The sequence below is a fragment of the Camelus dromedarius genome, chromosome 32, assembly GCF_036321535.1.
Source record: "Camelus dromedarius isolate mCamDro1 chromosome 32, mCamDro1.pat, whole genome shotgun sequence".
Classification (NCBI taxonomy): Eukaryota; Metazoa; Chordata; class Mammalia; order Artiodactyla; family Camelidae; genus Camelus; species Camelus dromedarius.
This window is the reverse complement of record NC_087467.1, coordinates 6894171-6913883: the sequence shown is the minus strand read 5'-3', so window position 1 is coordinate 6913883 and position 19713 is coordinate 6894171. Positions and strand designations below refer to the sequence as shown.

Sequence of the window (19713 nt, the reverse complement as noted above, 5' to 3'; positions counted from 1 at the left end):
AATCAAATACGATTCCTTGGTCTCATATGAAAAAGAAACTCTGAAAACTGCACAGTTTCCCAGAATTTCCCGTCGCCATCATTGCCAATTCCTGAGGCCCCTATGGAGACCCATTACCTCTATAGTTCTCCGAAGGATATATTTAGGGCATTCTTGCTTTGAAACTCTCTTTGGAATTTTGCAATACAGTAGTCTACTAATTTTAAACATGCTTACAAACAAATTGTGTTCCAAAAGGAGACATGCAGGTTGGTTAGTTGGCTCTCAGAATTCAGTTTCACATAAAAACTGTGCTAAAACAAACGTATGATTCATGTGCAGCCAAATTAGTAGAAAACAATACTGTTACAATGTGGTAATGCAGCCAAATGGGAAAAAAGTACACTAAAATTGACTGGGTAATTGTAGGTTGACTAGCTTAAATCCAGGTACTTTAAAATTCTCCACAAATGCTTGACTGCTCTTGTTTCCTGCATCTTGAAGCCTTGTGCTGGGCATAAAGCAGGTATAACAAGGCGGGGACGAGGGGATGTGGAAAATTGTGATGGAATTCCTGGCAAGTCAGAGCAACCCACACATTTCTCCTCTAGAACTTCCCAGAGCCAAGCCTCCTCCACTGTCCGTGTCCACCGACCACTTCCTGGCTCCACCCAACCCTTAGCACTTCTCTCCATCTTCCTCCCCTGCCTCTAGCAAGGATGGGACCCACAAACAAGGTATCGAGGTTTGGGGGGAGGAGGGGTTGACAGTTCTACTTTTAAATTTATTAAGGTAATTTAACTGCAAGAAAAGAAAATAGCAGCCCTCAGTTGCCAGGTTCTAACCCAGAGGGGCTGAGCATAGGAGCCACACGTTCATGAAGTGCCCTGAACGTGGGGACACCTGGGGGATTTCCCAGGTGACTTTCTTTAGTCTCCTTCCATTGTGTGAACCATGCAGAGGGCCCCTAAGAAAGGCACCCAGAGGTTCCTGGCCTCGGAGACTCCCTCTGCCTTCAAGGCCTGATGTCTATCTAGCTAAGCAGGCAGTGCTCGAAACCAACCCAACTTTCCACCTCTCGCTGCACCTTGTACAAAACTTCCTCTCTGACAGACTTTCAGAACTAGGAACACAGTGCCCTGGGGCAAAGGCAACAGACATGTGGCTGCAGTGGCCACAGAGGATTTTTCCTATTTTTAACATCTACTTGTTCAGTGGTCTATACCTTCAGCATGCCAGCTGAATCCAGGCCTTTCTTTAGGTCTTTAGCCAACATTAAAAACCCAGCGTGATGGTTAATTTTATGTGTCGACTTGACTGGGCCATGGGATGCCCAGATATTTGGTCAAACATTGTTCTGAGTGTGTCTGTAGGGGTGCTTTTGGATGAGATTCACATGTGAATCAGCAGACTGAATGAAGCAGGGGGCTCTCCTCTGAGTCAGGGTGGGCATCCAATTAGTTGAAGACCTGAGTAGAACAAAAAGGCTGAACCTCTGGTGACTAAGGGGAAAAACACATCCTGCCTGATTGCCTTGAGCCTTTGGGCTCAAACTAAAACACAGGCTCTTCTTGGATCTTGAGCCTGCTGGCTTTTGGATTAGAACTTACACCATCAGCTCCTCTGGGTCTCCAGTTTGCAGAGTGTAGATCGTGGGACTTAGTGTCTTGAATTACATGAGCTAATTCCTTATAGAAAATTTCTACTACGTATCTATCTATCATCTATCTACCTATTTAAGATAAACTTTTGTTTTTATATTTATATGTGTGTGTGTGTGTGTGTGTGTGTGTGTGTATATACATATCCTATTGGTGCTGTTTCTCTGGAGAACTGTAACTAATGCACCCAGTCTATCCAAAAAAGTGTAGTTGAGGTTGAAAATACTGATAATGAGGAAAAGGATGTCAGTGCCCTTCAGCCAGAGGCCACCAGGAACACACGTGTGGTTGGCCTGCATTACTTTGAGGGAGAATGTACACCATGGGGAACCGTGGAGTGTCTCTGTAAGAGGATGTTGGGAAGAACCTATTATAGGGAACTATATTCAATATCTTGTAATAATCCATAATGGAAAAGAATCTGAAGAATTTTTACATATATATATAAATAAATAAGTATATATAACCGAATCACTTTTCTGTATACCTGAAACTAACACAACATTGTAAATCAACTATATTTCAATTAAAAAAAAAGAGAGAGAAAGAACCTATTATAGATTTTGGGCTTTGGGGTGATGGAGAAGAATCCAAGAAAGCAGGGGTTTATCCTGGCTTGCGCACAAAAAAAATGAGGACAGAAAGTGAGACGATTCTATGATTATCTCAACAAGTGTCTTACCTCTGGGGAGGGCTGTCTAGAGCAGGGATAAATCTGGAATTGGTAAAGAAGCAGCAGTCACTCATATTAGCCAAGAGAGGGAGTGTTTGGAATTCTGGGGGTGGCACAGTGACTTTGTTTTTCCCTGTTCTTGGACAAAGTTATGAAGTGTCCCTGTTTTGTCTCACTTTGTCGTGGTCTCCGGGTGGCCTTTTCTGATGTTGGTGTTCTGTGAGATTGTTTAGGTCATTTCCACTCCCCTAGTTCTCCCCCCGAACTGCACCCCTGGCCTGTCCCTCCACCCAGAAGAGAGCTGAAAGCTGATCTAGGGGAGGCGGGGGGGGGGGCTGAGTCTCACTTGTGCAGATGCGGGGGCCCTGGGATCTTCTGAAGGGAGTAGCCCCTTGTCTATCACAAGCTTTTCAAGTTCCCTTTGCAACTCCCTTTTAAAAATCTCTCCTATTCTGTATTACCAAAAACCAAGCACGTCACGTAATTCACAAATTCAATCCTTAAACCAACCCTAGATTATAAGTATAGTATTGTTTTCATTTCGATGATGGGGTCACCACGGTACACACAGAGTCAACAACAATAACAACAACAAAGCAAACCCAATAACAAAGAGCCACCGTCTGCTCACCACTGAAAAGTCCCTCTCGTGCTTGATCATGTGGCCCAATGTGTATCCATATCTTACGGCAGATTCGGAGGACTCCCTTTCCAGTCTGCATACCATTTCCGGAGTAAACTGCCATTTGGCCGCGGATCAAAACCCTGCCCTGCTCCCTACTGCCTAGAGAGTTAAGCCCAAATGCATTGCATCAAGACTCTGGCCAGTTTTGAGTCCCTGCCTCGACTCCATTGGTGTCCTTAGCCCTCCTTTTCCCCTAAGTGAGCTCTCTGCTGTGGCCACAGCCGCACTTTCATTGCCTCCTGAACCCGTCAGATGCATTTCCACATCCGTGCCACTCCCTCCAGCTGGACTATTACCCTGCCTCCATCCAGTCTCAGTCCCATCTCTCCTTCTCAACTCAGGTCTGACTTCTTCTTTGTAGCTTCCCTGGCAGGTATCCTGTGCTATTTCATATTCTTATGTATGTTTTTATGTATCACCCTTGTTATCCCAATAGGACCAGTGGTGGATTGTTTGCAAAACAACCACAATAATTTGTCCCCTGCCTAGATGTGTGTCCCTCTGCAGCATGACTTTCCTTGGCCACTTCTGCCTTCAAGAGGCAGAGTCTATATCTTGACTCTTTCAAATCTGAGTTTGATCCTAAATGTGACTTGTTCTGGCCAGTGGAATGTTAGAAAATCCTGAGACCCTATAAGGAGCCTGGGTTAGCCAGAGAAGGATGAGAAAACACAAGGAGCAGAGATGGATCATCCCAGCTGACCAACCAAAGACGAGCTGTCCTAAACCAAACAGCTTGCCAGCTGCCAAGTGTTTGAGAGAAGCCATCCTAACTCATCCAACACCAGTTAAGCTGTCCTGGACAGAAAAGCCATCCCAGCCAACCCAAGGAATTGTCAACAAACAAAAGATGTTTGTTTTTACATGCCAGTATATTTTGGGATGGTTTGTTATGCAGCAAAAGCTAATGAACACAAGATTCTAAGCTCCATCAGATGTTGAGGTATGACCCACCTTACCTGAATCCTCGGAATCCAGTCTTGCAGATGATAGCTGGTCCTCAGTAAAAGTTTGTTTTTGACGATAAAAATGCCAGTAAAGAATGATGAAAGCTGGAGTTTGAAGGAGGCCAGGCCTAGCCTTCAGAGAGGATGGAGATCTGAGAGTAACTGGGAAAGCTGTTTCATGCTTGAAACATGGACTAAGCCAACCGGATGATATCAGAGTTTCAGGTAACCTACCTTAACTCCTTGGAGTTTCTATCATGAAATTCCCTTCTCTCACAGGACTGTAAAGCTGTGCACAAACTTGGCCAACAGACACTGGATTTAACTGGTGGAGTGGCAGGAAAGGGTTACTCTTGGGAAGAGAGATGCAGCCTTGGGGGGGGGGGAGATCTCACATTTTATCATTCCTTCATCCATTTATTGAATGTTGACTGAACACCCACCATGTGCCTGGTGGTGTGCTGGGGACCAGGAGTAAAGAGAGGAACAGTCTGGTCCTGGTCTTCAAGGGGCTCTAGGTCTGGAGGGGAGAGGAGCATCAGGACACATCTGACTGCCTCCTGGCTCGAGTTCAGCCAGATGAGAGGTTAGTTAGAGGCTCCTGTCCTAGTGCTCATTTTCTTGGACAAATTGACTGTGTTATTGGTTTACCTCTCCCACTCGTGGGAGTTTATAGACAATTTTCCAAGTCTTTAAGTTTATATTTTCTGAACCAAATTGAACTTGTCTTAAGAAAACAAGTGAAAATGAATTGTCCTTAATAGTATGATCATCTAATTCCTTCAGATGTAATGCAACTCTGTGTAGCTGGGTCCTGGGTGCCATGTGCTCCACCGTCAACACCTCGGACTGCGGTCAAGGACAAAAGACTGCCTGGATTCTCCGAAGGCTCAGTGACATCCTGCCTGACGGCCAAGGGCCTGATCATGGCTCCCAGGTGGACTATCGTGATAATATACCCCACCGTGGATTATTGGGCACTGAGTGCTTTTTCGTTAAGTGCTCACAGTTTTAAACCCTATTGTTTCTCAGTGACCTCATTAGATAGGAACCACTGATATTTCTCTTTCACAGATGAGAAATTGGAAGCACTAAGAAGTTAAGTAACTTGCCCAAGGTCACATAGCTAAGGAGGAACAGACCTGGAGCTTGACCTCGGTGTTTTTGTTCTCATCTTTCATAAAGCTCACACCACTTTAGGCCCGGCCTGTTGATAGCCCTAGGGAGACTGGTCTCCCTTCTTCCCCCCTGTTCCAGAGCTTCAGTGTCCTCGCAGCCCAGCACTTACTTGGGTGGTAACTGGCCTCCTGCTGTTTTCACTCTTAGAGGATTGGAAATCCTTCTGACACAACGCTTTACTTCTTGTTTGGTTTATCTTTCCTAAAGCTCAAAGCAAGTAAGAGAGCCTGACCTGTTCCCTTCAGGCAGCTTCTGAATGAGAGACTTCCAGAACTGTCAGCCAACACTCAGCTGACAGCAGCCCAGCTCCAGGCTGCAGGTGACTCAGGGAGAATCTGGGAGGCTCACTGGCGCTCCTGTCCCAGTGCCTGGCAGTAGTCACTGCTGGCTGAGTGAGGGAGTTCCTGCATCCAAGACCTGGGGAACGACCTCACCTGCCAGGCCAATACCAGTCTTTTCTACTTTTAGTTACAGAATATTTTTAAAAAGAAGAAGAGAAAAACCTGGAGAGAGGTGATCTCCAGCCCCTCCCCTTCCTTTATTCCTCCCTCTGGGACCACCTCCCTCCCTCTCCCTTTCAGCCCACCGCTTTCCTTCTCCTTTCTTCCCCCCCACCCCAAGATCTCCTCTCCCTCTAGTGGAGTCCAGCCTATGGTAACTTCCCCCTAATTCAGATTGGTTTTCCTGTGTTACCATGGCAACCCGCTGCTCCCAAGGATTTTCAGCAGTCACTTTGCCCCTCTGTTTTTCATAGGAAATCTTTTTTCTACGTCTTGTCCTTCCCAACTCACCACTGCCAGTTTGAGCAAAACTCCAGCCCCAGGCTCTCCAATATTTTTAAGCAGCCATATCTCTTTTATATGAACTAAGTTGATGTATTTTGAATAATTTTAGATGCGATATCAGTCAATTTGGTTAATTCCGAATACATCAGTACCGTTTTCTCCTTGGAGTGTAACCTGGCTTACTTAGTGAGGGGTGGACAAGTTGAATTTGTACTTATGCAGAGGCGTTGATAGGAGCTGACTTGTGCATACTGAGCAGGGAAGTGGTTCAAATGCGACCATTGGTGCCCCAGAGGGAAGGAGGGAGCAAACCAGGAGCCTGCCCCAAGAAAATTGTCCAGTCCACAAAAATACCCAGAACTCAGCATCCTCTCCAAGCCCTTGCTGAGCAAAAGGTCCCAAATGTGGTGCAAAGAAAAGAATATGCCCTCTGAATATAGGCAAAATTGAGTGTTATTCTCAACTCTGTTAATGAACTAGCTGTGCTGTGTGAGCTTGGGCAGGTTCCTTACCCTCTCTGAATCTCAGTAGTCTTTCAAAGTTATTGGGAGAAACAAATGGGCTAATGCACGTTAAAGGGCCTAAAGTAGTTCTCGGCACACACTCAGTAGAAAGTAACTGCTGTATTCCAGTTACTAGCATGAGCCCTAGCACGAGCATGAGTCCTCTGAGGCAGCATCGAGGTTCAAAGCTGAGCACCAGAGGCAGATACCAAGGTTACCACATAATCAGACTGCGCAGCTGGTAACCCAACCAGGTTCATGGTCTGAACACCCCAAGGTTCAGGATGGAAGTGGTCATGAGAAGCTAAGGCGCCAAGACTCATCAGATGCTGTTACAGGAGCAACGTCCTTGAGTTGTCAGGAGGGGAAACTGACCCAGCAAAGGAACCGGACACTGCCAGCGTTCAGCATCCTTTCCCCTTCTCCTTGTGTGTCAGGCAGGCCGGGAACTGGGAGCGGAACAGTGAAAGGGAGAGAAAAGCCAGGTCCCTGCTCAGCCCAGAAAAGAAGGCTGAGCACACACGAAAGGGGCCATTTGACCTGAGCTAGTTCAACAGGACCCTTGAATGTGGGGTTGGTTCCAAGCCCTGAACCTTCAACTTGAAAAATACGTCGTGCAGAAGATTCTTAAATGAGTGCATAACAGGATGGACTGAAATAAAATGCTCAACCTAAAAGTTGAAAGTTATATTTTATTCGGCAGATTGTGTTAGGACGCAGCCCAGGACATAGCATCTCGGATCACTCTACGAGGCTGTTCCAAAGCAGCAAGGTAGAAGCCAGGATAAGTGAGTTTTTGCAACAAAGACCAGGTAGTTGGAACATCAAAAGATTACTGTTAAAGAAAACTAGATATCTCAAGTTAAGGGATTTAGCGCTTTTTTATGTCTGAGAAGGTGCAAAGGTCTGGATTCATTGAAATCATTCCTTTGATATGCATCTAGCTCTCTAGGGTGGTGTCCTGTTCTGCTACATCCCAAGTCCCCTCAGGGGGCACCGCTGGGGGTGGCTGCAGAGGCCGGGCTGCCTGCTTGTCTGCATCCTGAGTTCCCTCTGCTCACTGTTGGGGGTGGAGGTAGCGGCTGATGACTTGATGGCCACAGCATCCTTTGTTTACTGACACAGCTGCCAATACTTTTCATTCACGCTGGTGAGAAATTTCTTGATGTTGATAACCACAAGGGCCATGTTAACAGTGCTGTACCTACTAAGAGATTAGAATCTTCAAAAGCAACTGCTACCCCCTTCTAGGATATAGAAGAAAGGCTGGGAGAAGATCGAGTAAGATTAGTGGACCCTTATTTGGAAGCTGTTTCCCAGGCAGAGGTAGCAGGCAGTGGGGCAGAGAATCTGTTAGAAGGTGATAGGCTGATATTTTAGAAGAATCTGGAGGGGAGATACTGTGGTTAAAGCCTCTCCTGAAGGTGGAGGAAGAAGGGAAGCCAGTTGAACTTGCAGAGGAAAAGGAACGCAGGTCTCATGGGTTGGCCAGGAACTCCTCGGGTGGGAGCTGTGTGCACGCTCTTGAACAGGACTCTGCCCAGAGGCCGTCCCAGAGGAGCGGGACAGCCCAGCAGAAGTTCTTCCTGCGGTGGACCCAGGAGCCAGCAGGGAGTCATAAGTGGCCACCTGGAGGAAGCACCATCTAGGACAGCAAACTGCAGCTGGGGGTATCCTGGCAAACTCACAGAAGAGATTTATGAGAAGAAAACTAGCATTTGAACGTCACACAAAGGACACCGCAGAGGACACCAAAGCCAGATGGCAATCGTACAGATCTAGTAAGAACTGTTCTCTTCCCCTCGTCCTCCTCTCTCCTTGAGCCAACCCTGGAGAAGCTAGAGGCAGGACGGGGCAGTAGGGGGGAACCAGATGGGGAGACGGAGGAGGGAAAACTGGTCGTCCACGCCTGCCCTCACCCACTGCACGTCCCTAGCCAAGTATGGTCTTAACTGGGAGAGGAGCTTAATCCAGGTGAAAGATAACATTTTTTCTTTTTTCAGCTTTATTGAGGCATAACTGGCAAAAATTATATGCATTTAAGGTGTACAATGTGATGGTTTCAAATAAATACACATTGTGATCGCTACAATCAAGCTAACTGGCATTCATCACCTTACTTAGTTATCACTTTTTGGTTTTGTTTTCTTTTCATCCCCCTGTCCCCCTCCCCTCTGGCAACCACCTTTTGTTCTCTGTAGCTATCAGTCTGTTTCTGTTTTGTTACGTTTGTTCATTTCTTTTATTTTTTAGATTCCACATATAAATGAAGACATACTGTATTTCTCTTTCTCTGTCCAGCTTACCTCACTTAGCATAATACCCTCTAGGCCCATTCATGTTGTTGCAAATGGCAAGATTTCATTTTTTTTAGGGCTGAAGGGCCATGTGATGTTTCATTGCATATCAATCTGCTGTCTGTCTGTCGATCTATTTATATCTTCTTTATCCATTCATCTATCAATGGACACTTCCATATCTTAGTTATTGTAAATAATGCTGCTATGAACGTATGGGTGCATATATCTTTTAGAATTAACGTTTTTGCTTTCTTTGGAAAAGTATCCAAAAAAGGAATTGCTGGACTGTATGGTAGTTCTGTTTTTTGAGGAAACTCCATACTGTTTTCCATAGTGGCTGCACCAATTTACAGTCCCACCAACAGTGTGTGAGTGTCCCCTTTCTGCACATCCTTGCTGATACTTGCCATTTGTGGTCTTGTTGATGATAGCCATTCTGATAGGTATGGAGTGATAGCCCACTGTGGGTTTGGTTTGCATTTGCCTAATAGTTCCTGATGTTGCACATAGCCCTTCCCTCTGCTTCCATCTACATTCTTCCCCTCTCCTCTTTATTCAGTGAGCTTTTGCTTCACAGGGTCTTCTTTCTGTCCCCCTCACCTTCTTCTTTGGTAATTTGTTTTTTTACTGACTTGCAACACACATACAGAACAAGCATATATCATACATTTCAGTAAAATTTGTTCAGAAAGCCCCAGCTGGGCAGAAACATGTTGTGCCCTACAATGTCATAAAAACTTTAGAATAATGGATCAGGATGATATCACCTAAACAATGATCAATCTTACATCACCCAAAACCCAGATAACCAGACCTTATATGCTTCATTATGTGATATAATAGAAAGCTTGTGGTACTGATGCAGGAAAATGGATGTGGGGGCTTGAGGAGGGCCATGTCCCAGGTCTTGGTGGAACCCCTTGGACGTGCCCTGCCAGGTGTGGGTCCTTGGCTTCGCGCAGGAAAGAACTCAAGAGTAAGCCACAGTTGAGTAAATGTAGATTTATTTGGAGAGATACATACTGCATAGAGTGTAAGGCAAGAGAAAGGCAAGAAAAGAGGTTGGGTGCTCAGGTTGAAGTAAAAGTAGGTACACACTCCATAGACAGAGTGCAGGCCATCTCTGAAGAGGAGGGAGTGAAAAAGGGCAGCCAGGCATGGTGTTGCCAGTTTTTAATGGGCTCAGTAGCTTCACACACCTACAGGTGAGACCATTCTAACTACCCTGGAGAAGGGACTGGGATTCCCAGGAATTGGGCCACCGCCCATTCTTTGGCCTTTTGTGGTTAGCCTTGGGAGTGTCATGGCGCCTGCGGGCATGTTATTTATCACGCTATTGCAATGAGCATATAATGAAGCTCAAGGTCTACTAGAAGTCAGACCTCCCACCAACTTAATCTTCAAGGCCAACTGGGAGTAGAATCTTCCACCATTTTGGTGTTAAATTGCTGTCATTCCTTGAATGGCTCTGCCCTGCCCCCTTCCATCCTGTCTTAGCACCTCCTTTGAAGTATGCTTGTCACATAATCAGCCTGCATCTCATCAAACCTCTGGAACCAACTACCAGTTTGTAAGAGATAAGGAACAGAAGAATGTGTTAAACAATGCCACAGGGGTGCAATCAGCCAAATCCAGAGTTTGGGAAATTCTACAGGATAAATGACTTGGTTTCTACAAAAAGTAAACAGTAAAAAGAAAAGGAGCGTGGGAGGGGAAATTTAGAAATTGAAAAAGACTGAAAGACCTAGCAATCAACCAACTGCTGTAGATAGAATTTGTTTAGGTCCTGATTTCAATATATCAACTGAAAAAAAAAAAAAACTATTTGTAGAAATCAGAGAAATTTGAACACTGAATATTAGATGATATTAATGAATTAATGATAAGGTATGATAATGGTCTTCTTGTTCCGTTTTAAAAATAGAGTTTTTATCTCTTAGACATACATTTGGAAATATTTACAGATGAAATGATATGATAAATGGGATTTGCTTTCAAGTAATAGTTGGAGGTCCAGAGGGAATGGGGAGGAGCAGAAGACAGAAGACTGGCCATGTACTGACAGTGGTTGAAGCTGGGCCTTGTGTACCTGGGGATTCATTACGCTATCCTCCCTACTTTTATGTAGGATAAGCATGTCCATAATAAAAAGCGTTTTGTTTTCTGTACTTTTTTGAAGTAAGTTCCAGGAGGATAAGGACCTTGTATCTTCCTCCTTCTAGATTCGTTTCTCTAGGGCTATCATAACAAAGTACCACAGACTGGGGGTTTAAACAACAGAAATGTATTTTCTCACCGTCCTGGAGGCTGAAAGTCCAAGATCAAGGTATCGGCAGTTTGGGTTCCTTCCAAGGGCCAAGAGGGGAGGATCTGTTCCAGGTGTCTCCTTGCTCGTAGACGGTTGTCTTCTCCCAGTGTCTTCACATCATCTTCCCTTGGTTATTGGTGTCAGTATCCAAATCTTCCTTTTCTTATAAGGATACCAGTCACGTTGGATGGGGACCCACTCTAATGACCTCTTTTAACTTAATTACCTCTGTAAATTTTGACTCTAAACACAGTCACATTCTGAGGACTTCAACATATGGATACAGTTCAGCCCCTAACACTGACCTAGTGCCTGGGGAGGTAAAGGGGCTCTAATAACTGTTTTTTGAATGAATCAATGACTGTTAGAAGACAGCAGCTGGGCAGCAAGGCCGCGCTGCCTGAATCCTCGGCTCTCCGCAATGGCTTCTTGCTGTAGTTTTAATGATGGCGGTTCTTTCCTTCCAGGCTGTGGGCTTGAGTTTGTAGCTGTGGCGGGGAGGGGTTAGTTAGCAGGAAAACAAGGCAAGGCCGATGAGCATAGGGTTGGGTTTTACAGCCACCACAGCTCTGACAGCCTCCACCATATGCTCTGATTGCCTGGCAACACGGTTCTAGTCGAAGGCAAGACAGTCAGGCAAGACCGAGTACACTGCCCCAGGCAGGGTCCAGGGGCCTGGCAGGTCCTGCGTTCCCCAGACTTGGTACTTTCTCCAGTCACAATTGCCCACTAAATCTCAAGCTAATGAGTCCTCAGACCCATGCCTTTAAAGGTGAGGAGGAGACACTGGTTATCATTGACAGATTGGAGTTCCACACTGAAATGTTTAAAAGTCAATAAGGTCTCTTTAATTCAGCTGTGCACATTAATAACCAAAGTGAAACAAGAACATATCTGCAATAAAAATGTACAATAAAATCCTTTCAGTCTCAAATACGTTTTACTTCTTAACTGCAGATCCATTTAGTCCTTCGATTTTTGCCTGTGATGTAAAAGAATAAGAGAAAATGAACCAATTCAAAGGTATTGAATATATGACCTATTTTAAAATTATGTTTAAAGCCTCAAAATCAGGCAATTACAGCAATTTTAAAGCACTTAGGATAAATGCTATTTGGCTTGGCTCTTTCTTTCCTTTCCTTTTAATTTCTGGCTTTCAAATTTTAAAAACTCATTCCAATTTTTCAAGATAATTTTTCCCCAATTATAAATTCTTCATGTTCATTGAAGAAAATTTGGAAGACACAGAAAAGCATAAAGAAAACATTTAATCCCATCCTCAGAGAGACCCAGTGTTAACATTTTGGTGTATTTTCTTCCAGTTGTTCAGTTAAATATTTATTCTGTATGTAGTACTTTGATTCCAATTTGGCATCATACAAAGTCTTTTCCATGTGCCATTACAGTTTCTTGTAAATATTTTTTTTCTCTTTATTTACAAATCTTAAAGGTACAGATTGATGAATCTTGACTTATGTATGCACCCACGTAAGCATCATCCAGATCTCTATATAAAATATTTCCAACACTTTAGAAGGCTCCCTTTTGCTCCCTCCAATTTTGCCTATACTTGATCTTAGTTTAAGTGAAGCCATGTCACAAGTATACTTTTGTAGCTGACTTCTTTCACTAAATATTAGCTCTATGAGATTTAGCCATGTTTTTGAATATTCCAGTATTCTTTTTTTTTTTTTTTTTTCTGCTGTGCAGAATCTCATTGTATAAAATATCAGCATTTGCTTATTCACTTTTCTTATGGGTGGACATCTATGATTTTTCCAGTTTGGGGTTACTCTGAGTAAAGCTGCCATGCAATCCTGTCCTGTCTCTGGACATAAGCACCTCTCCCTTGTGGGTGTACATCCAGGAGTAGTGTTGCTCCTCCATATGATAAATGCATGTCTTAGCTTTGGCAGACGTCGCCCACCGTTTGGTAAAGTGGTATACCAGTTCAGAGTTCCTGTTATTCACATTCTCAGCAACACTTGGTATTGCCAGTCTTTTAAATTTTAGTCATTCTACTGGGTATATATTGGCTTCTCATTGTGGTTTTAATTTGCATTTCCTGGTGACTAAAGATGTTGAGCACCTTTTCAATTTGGATATCTTTTTTGTGAAGTGCCTGTTCAGATATTATTTTGACTATTTTTTAATTTGTGTGACTGCCCCTTTCTTATTTATTTGTAGGCACACTTTATATATGATATAATGGATATGTCTCCTACTCTGTAGTTTCCCTCTCTTAATGGTATCTTTTAATGACTAAGGGTTTTTAATTTTAATCAAGTTTAATACATTCATCTTTTCTTTTCTGGTTTTTGTGACTTGTTTAAAAGATCTTTGTCTACAAAAAGATCATGAAGATATTCTCCTAAAACATCGTTTTTAATGGCTGCATATTTTCATTTGATAAATTCATCATTTTCCTGTTTTGGAATATTTAGGTTGTACCCTGTTTTCCACTACCGTAAGTAAAAGTGTAAATACTTATTGTCTTATGTGGGCCAGTCTCTGCATTAGATTTTTACATTTATTTTTACAAGAACTATCCAGCAGGTACTATTTTCAGGCCTATTTTGTAGAAGGATAAAGAGAGGCTAAGAGAAATGGGGTTATTTACCCAAAATCATATGACTAGTGCTGGGGTTTCAACTGCGATCTCTCTGTCTGCAGAACCACGGTTAAAACCACTTCATTATCTATGTTTCAAATGAGGATTTCCTCAGGATAAATCCCTAGAAGTGAAATTTACCACGTTGAAAGATAAAACACGTAAACAGTAACGAAAAGGAGGCTGGAGCAGCTATATTAATATCAGATAAAATAGACTTCAGAACAAGGAATATCATTAGGAATAAAGAGAGGTATTACATAATGATAGGAGATAAATTCTCCAGGAGTATGTAACGACCCTAAACAAATGTGCACCAAACCACAGAAGCCCAAGCGCTGGGAGACAGAAACCGTTAGAACAGGAAGGAGGAGTCAAGTTCACAGCTGCAGGGGAGACCGACAGGCATCTCTCAGTGATTAATAGAGCAGGTGCGCAGAAGATCTGTGAAGGTGGAAAAGCCCTGAACAACACAGTCAACCAAACCATTTTCTCTCAGCTCCCAGGGTTAGTTACTTTTGCAAAATCCAGCTGTTTTCCTCTGTGATTCCCTCCTGCCCCTGCACCCCGCCGCTCCCCACCAATCTGGAAGCATTTCTGTCTCCTCTTCGTCTCTCATGTTCTGAGACGTCATGATAACCTTCCTGGGTGGGAGACTTTTCCATTTGCTGGGCTCCTTTTTTCCCTCCTGCTTGTTTAGCCATCTGACTTTCATCTGAGGCCTTCCTCAAGTATCTGGTGATCTTAACTGGAAGGGACTACTTACATTTAAGAGCTAACGAAAACTTCAGGGAGCATGGGCTTCATTATAGCGTGGTGGGCCCTTTCTGTGGGTTCCTCTCAGAGGTTTCTAGAAGTTTCTAGAAGCCTTTCCTTTGAGTTGTTCAGACTCTCCAGAAGAGACTCCATCAATGAGTAAGGAATTGTGGTGATGAACCCAACCAAAAAAATGGATGAAAGGAATGGGGAAACATGCAGTCAAGGGGTTACTGGAATCAAAGAATATGGTGAAGTAAACGGTAGGGAGTTGGGAATTACTTAAACCCAAATATGGTAATAAAAAGTGGAAAAATTTAAGATAAACACTAAGGTCTGGTGGGTATTAAATGTGTGGCTACTTGTGTTGTAGAGACAGGGCAGTGAGAGGGCGACTGGTCTCACAGTTCAGCGTTGGCTGTTGACCTTATCTGACCCTTTGCCAGGCCTGCATGCAGCCTCCAGACACCGTCACACCCTGCGTCCCTCCATCCCGGCCTCAGGAGTTCAGCAGACCAACCACATAATTTGTGGGGCCCAGTGCAGAATGAAAGTGCAGAACCCCTAGTTCAAAATGTATTAACAAGTGCATGGGGAAAATGGGGAGATGCAGGTCAAAGGCTACAAGCTTTCAGTTACAGGATGTGTATGTTGCTGGGATCTGACGCTCAGCGCGGTGACTGTAGTGAACAATATTGTATTGTATGCTTGGGAGTCGCCGTGAGAGTAGAGCTTTAACGTTCTCACCGTAACAACAATAAAATGGTAATTATGTGAGGTGAAGGGTGTGTCAATTAACCTTACTGGGGTCAGCATTTTGTAATATATAAGGTACTGTGAGTATGTGTTCATACACGTACCAAGTCATCATACTGTACATATAGCTTATATCTTGTATCAATTATATCTCAACAAAGCTGGAAAAAAAAAAAGAAAAAGAAGCGGCTGTGTTGGGAATAATGAACCGAATCATATAAAGGGTGAAGTGGTAATAACATCAAGTGTGATCTTTAAACCTTTATATCCAAATTCTTACTGGCAAGAAACACAGTCACCAACAGGCCAGGCTTTAAAAAGTATTTAAAACGTCCAGGCAAGGGAGAAAGCCTTTATGCCTGGACTTAACAGAGTGAGTGAGCATTTTATTCAACTCCATGGAATGAGGGGATTTACTGAACATTAAAAAAAAAGAAAAGGAAAAAGAAAAAAGAATTTCAACATGGCCAGAGCAGAGTCGTCCATAAGCTGCAGGAATGTTAAGCAGGCACTCAAGAGAGTAACCTCCCCAGGTCCCACTTCAAGGGGCGGTGTAGGATGGAGACTTTCTCAGAGGGGGGAGGTAATTAGGTTTACTTGTTTATATTTATTTATTTTTAGAGGAGGTGCTGGGGATTGAACCTAGGACCTTGTGCATGCTAAGCATGCGCTTTACCTACGTGCTCCCCTCAGGATGGAGACATTCAAGAGAAGCGGCCACCTGCTGGTCCCTCCGGCCTGGAGGCAACTCCAGCGCTCCCTTGCCTGTGGTTTTTGAGGCCCGATAAGAGGTTCCTGCTGAGATTCGTGGTGACCCCTCTCTCTTCTCAGCAGCCTCCTTCTGAGCTTTCTTAAATCAATTCTCTCTCCTTCCTCTTTGTGTTCATCTTTTTTAAAAAATATGTTCAAATTTCTCATCCGTTGTTGCCTTTTATGTTCTTTGTTCTCGTGGGTAAATGTATTCCTTGTTTATTACTGTGGTTTAGTGGGATTTTAGAGGGAGTGAGCTTAAGTGCAGGAGATCAGTCTGCCATCTAGGACCTTGACGAGGAAGCCATAAAAAGGAGACGGTGGTGAGAGACCCCAGGACAACGGCAAGCTCATAACGGCCTTTCAGGGAATGGGGTTGGATTTAAATCTCTCTGCTGGACCAGCTTTGCAGCCAGACCGCCAGCCAGGGCTCCCACCCCAGCTCTGCAGTCTGCAGCCACGCGACCCTGGCATGTTACTGCTTCTCCTTGTGTCTTAGTGTTCTTACCAGTGCAGCAGGGGCACAATGATAGTACCATCACATAGTGTTGTTATACAGTAAAATGAGTGAGTTCCTGAGAGCTCGAAGAGGTTTATTATTGAGATGAAGAGGAGAAGGTGAGTCTCAGATGATTGGAGCAAACAGCACCTCTGTGGGGTCCTTCCCCCAGAAACGAGGACGATCAGTGGGCTTTGAAAAGAAGGGTGAGGTTCTGCTTAAAGCTTGAGGACTCTTCTCATTGTGCTTTTTATAGATGCTAATCACTTGGGTTCCCAGGTTGACCTTGGCCCAGGATGCAGAGGAGCAAGCCACTACTTCTGCATCTGAACTGTTGATTAAGCCAGTTCTTTCCCCTCCCCCATACCATCTGGGCTTCTAAATTCAGGCCTGCAGGTCTGGAGGGTCCAGATTGGACCCTGCCTTCCCTGAAGTCCAGTTACTGACAAGAGCTGTCAGCGACTGTGTTCCCCTCGGTTTGAGGGACACAAGGCTTTCTTGGTTACTAGTGACAGGAACCCAGATATTGCAAGGTAAATTAAGAAAGTGTGGGCTAAAGTAAATAATCCATGACCAGGCAGGGTGGAGCAGGCCTCAGAGACAACAGCAACGCATTCTCTCCTTTCATAGAGAGCTCGGCTTCTGCCTGCGTGTGACTCATTCTGCACTGGGGCGCATGCCAGGGGCCACGGCCACTGGAACTTCAGGTCAAGCTGGGCAGCCATGCCACTGTCCTCTACGCTGCTGGGCTTGTGGCTTTGTGAGGTTATCTAAGATAGTGATCACAAACCTACAGGCATATACTTGCCTGGGGTGGGTGTTTCATTTTAAAAGATAAAAGCCAACTCTGTAACACAGCTGAGAGAGTTCTTATCTCCTCGGACCCTGAGTGAAGTACGCAAAAGGCGAATGACAGGAGGGAAAACCAGAGTATAGCAGAAGCCGTCTGCAGACCTTTGATCTCAGTCCACCTGGGCTAGCTTTGAAATGAGCTGTGTAACTCATGAGCATTGGAAATATTCTGGAGCAGAGGCAATTTACTGTGCTGCACCTGAATAAACAAGGGCTCATGAGCTTGCGACCTCATTTCCCCTTCATCAAAAGTCCATCCCCTTCTTAAAAGGGGTACTCGTATTTCTAAACTCATATTTTCCCTGACAAAAGAACGATTTAATATTATTCCGATGCCACTTGAGAAAAGAGGTTAAGTTCCTAATCATTGAAAGAAATAATATACACTCCAGAAAGAAAAGAACCCAGGAAATGTAAGATTCCAAGGAAGTGAATAGAAATAAAACTTGAATCAAAATATTGTCGATGGCGGGGTGGGTATAGCTCAATGGTAGAGCGCATGCCTAGCATGCATGAAGTCCTGGGTTCAATCCCCAGTGCCTCTGTTAATAACAACAACAACAACAAATATTGTTGACTAGACAAAAAGGTGGCAGGAAAGAAAGAAACTGAAGAACCAGTGTAATACTAGAGAAACATAATTGAATGAGAGTCTAAAAAACCTCCTGGGGAAAAAACACAGGATGGGTGGACAGATATGGATGGATACGGTATGACTAAGGTGCCTTCCTAGATGACACAGAGTTGAGTGAATATTATCTCAGACTCACTCACAGATGTGCACACCTGCTGACACAGAAAGACAAGTGGCACAGCTTAAAAGAGGCCAGAAATAATTTTTAGTATTTGTAAAATATTAGGCAGGGGACTGAAAACCTAAGGAATAGGCAGGGCATTGCTGCTACTTCTTACAAGCTGTCTGTGGGACTTTGGGAGAGAGAGCGAGGAGGGAAGTGGTTTCTACCAGATGCTGTGAGAGCGTTTGCATTCTGGACCTTCCCATAAAGGGCATTTGGAATGAGGCATTTCTAACTAGGGAGGGTGGATCCCACAAAGAGAGAGCAGAACAGGCTTGCTCAGAGACTAGCTCACTTGCTCAGGAGGATTCTAAAGTAAAGCATATTGGTTTTTTGTTGCTGTTGTTGTTTTAAATAAAGAAAACAAAAATGATTCAAAAGGCTACCATGCAGAATAAATCTTAATATTAAGCAATAAATAAAGTAACCTGTGCACTCGTGAGAGAGCACCTGAGAGGTTTTTATACAAAATACAGACGAGGGTGGAAGGTAAAAAGCAAGTATGACATGGAGAAGAAGAAGAAGAAGGCAGGAGGCTCCCCATGATTCTCATGAGGGAAGTGGTTGAGAAACAAAATGCATATGGCCTCAGTCTCCTCAGTGTGCAGGGAATGGCCAGTAAGGTAAATTCACAGTTTTGATTACCTGAGACTGGTGTGCTGAAATTCAAAAGCATAATATGATGGAAGAGCTTACTTTATTCAAAAGAAACGTGTATTAGGTAGCATATCAAGAACATGGGCAACAACCTTCATGAAGGCAGTCTACTTATCAAGCACACATAATCTGCTGGGAACTGTTCTGGATGTTAGAATCCAATGTCTGCTCTGAGGGAGCTTGTAGTCTATGATCTCAAATCGCTTTCTGAAATCAACCAGGTATAAATAAACCGAAATTGTTCTAGTAGGTAAATAAGGACATACCTGCAAGAAAGCTGTGCTAATTCTCTGAAGGCTTTGAAATGTGATCCAGTCTTTTTGGAAAAATACACACACAGAAGAGGGAAAGAAGGGAGCAGAATCAAGGATGACTTGGCACAATTAGACAGATGTGTGAGAATGGTATCAGGAAGAATAAAGCCCAAAAGGAGATGGGGCTTGATTTTTTTTTCTGAAGTTAACATTATCGAACGACCGCATACATGCCCCCAAAGCATATCAATCACAATTGTATCACTCACTCACTTCACAAACTGAACACTCCCATGTAGCCAGCATCCAGCTCAAAAAACAGAACCCAGCCAGCATCTCCAGAAACCTTCTCATGGCTTCTAATCAGTACCCACCCCAACTCCCACGCTTGGCCAGCGCTAACTGCTATCTTAACTTCTTACACTATACTTTAGTTTTGCCAAAAGTAGTTCACTTTCTTAAAACTACTTTGCTAGGGTGTAACCTGTACATGTTTAAAGTGTGCAGTTAAGCGCCACCAGGTCATGATACTGAACATTTATTTCCATCATCCCTAAGACGTTCCTCTGTCCGTTTGTAATCCATCCCTCCCGCTACCCTGTCCCTAAGTGACCTCCGATCTGTTTCCATCACTGTGTTTCAGTTTGCATTTACTGGAATTGTCTACAAATGGGATCCTACAGTGAATGGGGTCATATACTCTTTTTTTTTTTTTTTTTTTTTTTTGGTCTGCCTTCTTTTCCTCAGTGTAATGATTTTGA

The 19713-nt window shown here is 43.9% G+C and overlaps 1 long non-coding RNA gene and 1 other non-coding gene across 2 annotated transcripts in view; both read left to right on the top strand.

Annotated features, from left to right (window-relative positions):
• The window catches only part of LOC105087092 (uncharacterized), a 48161-nt gene that overhangs the window by 14399 nt on the left and 14049 nt on the right, over positions 1-19713 (top strand). The gene's annotated exons all lie outside the window — the stretch shown is intronic.
• Positions 1792-8464, top strand: LOC135319799 (uncharacterized). Its single transcript, XR_010378657.1, has 2 exons — positions 1792-4170; positions 4732-8464. It is a non-coding gene; the product is annotated as an uncharacterized LOC135319799 (long non-coding RNA).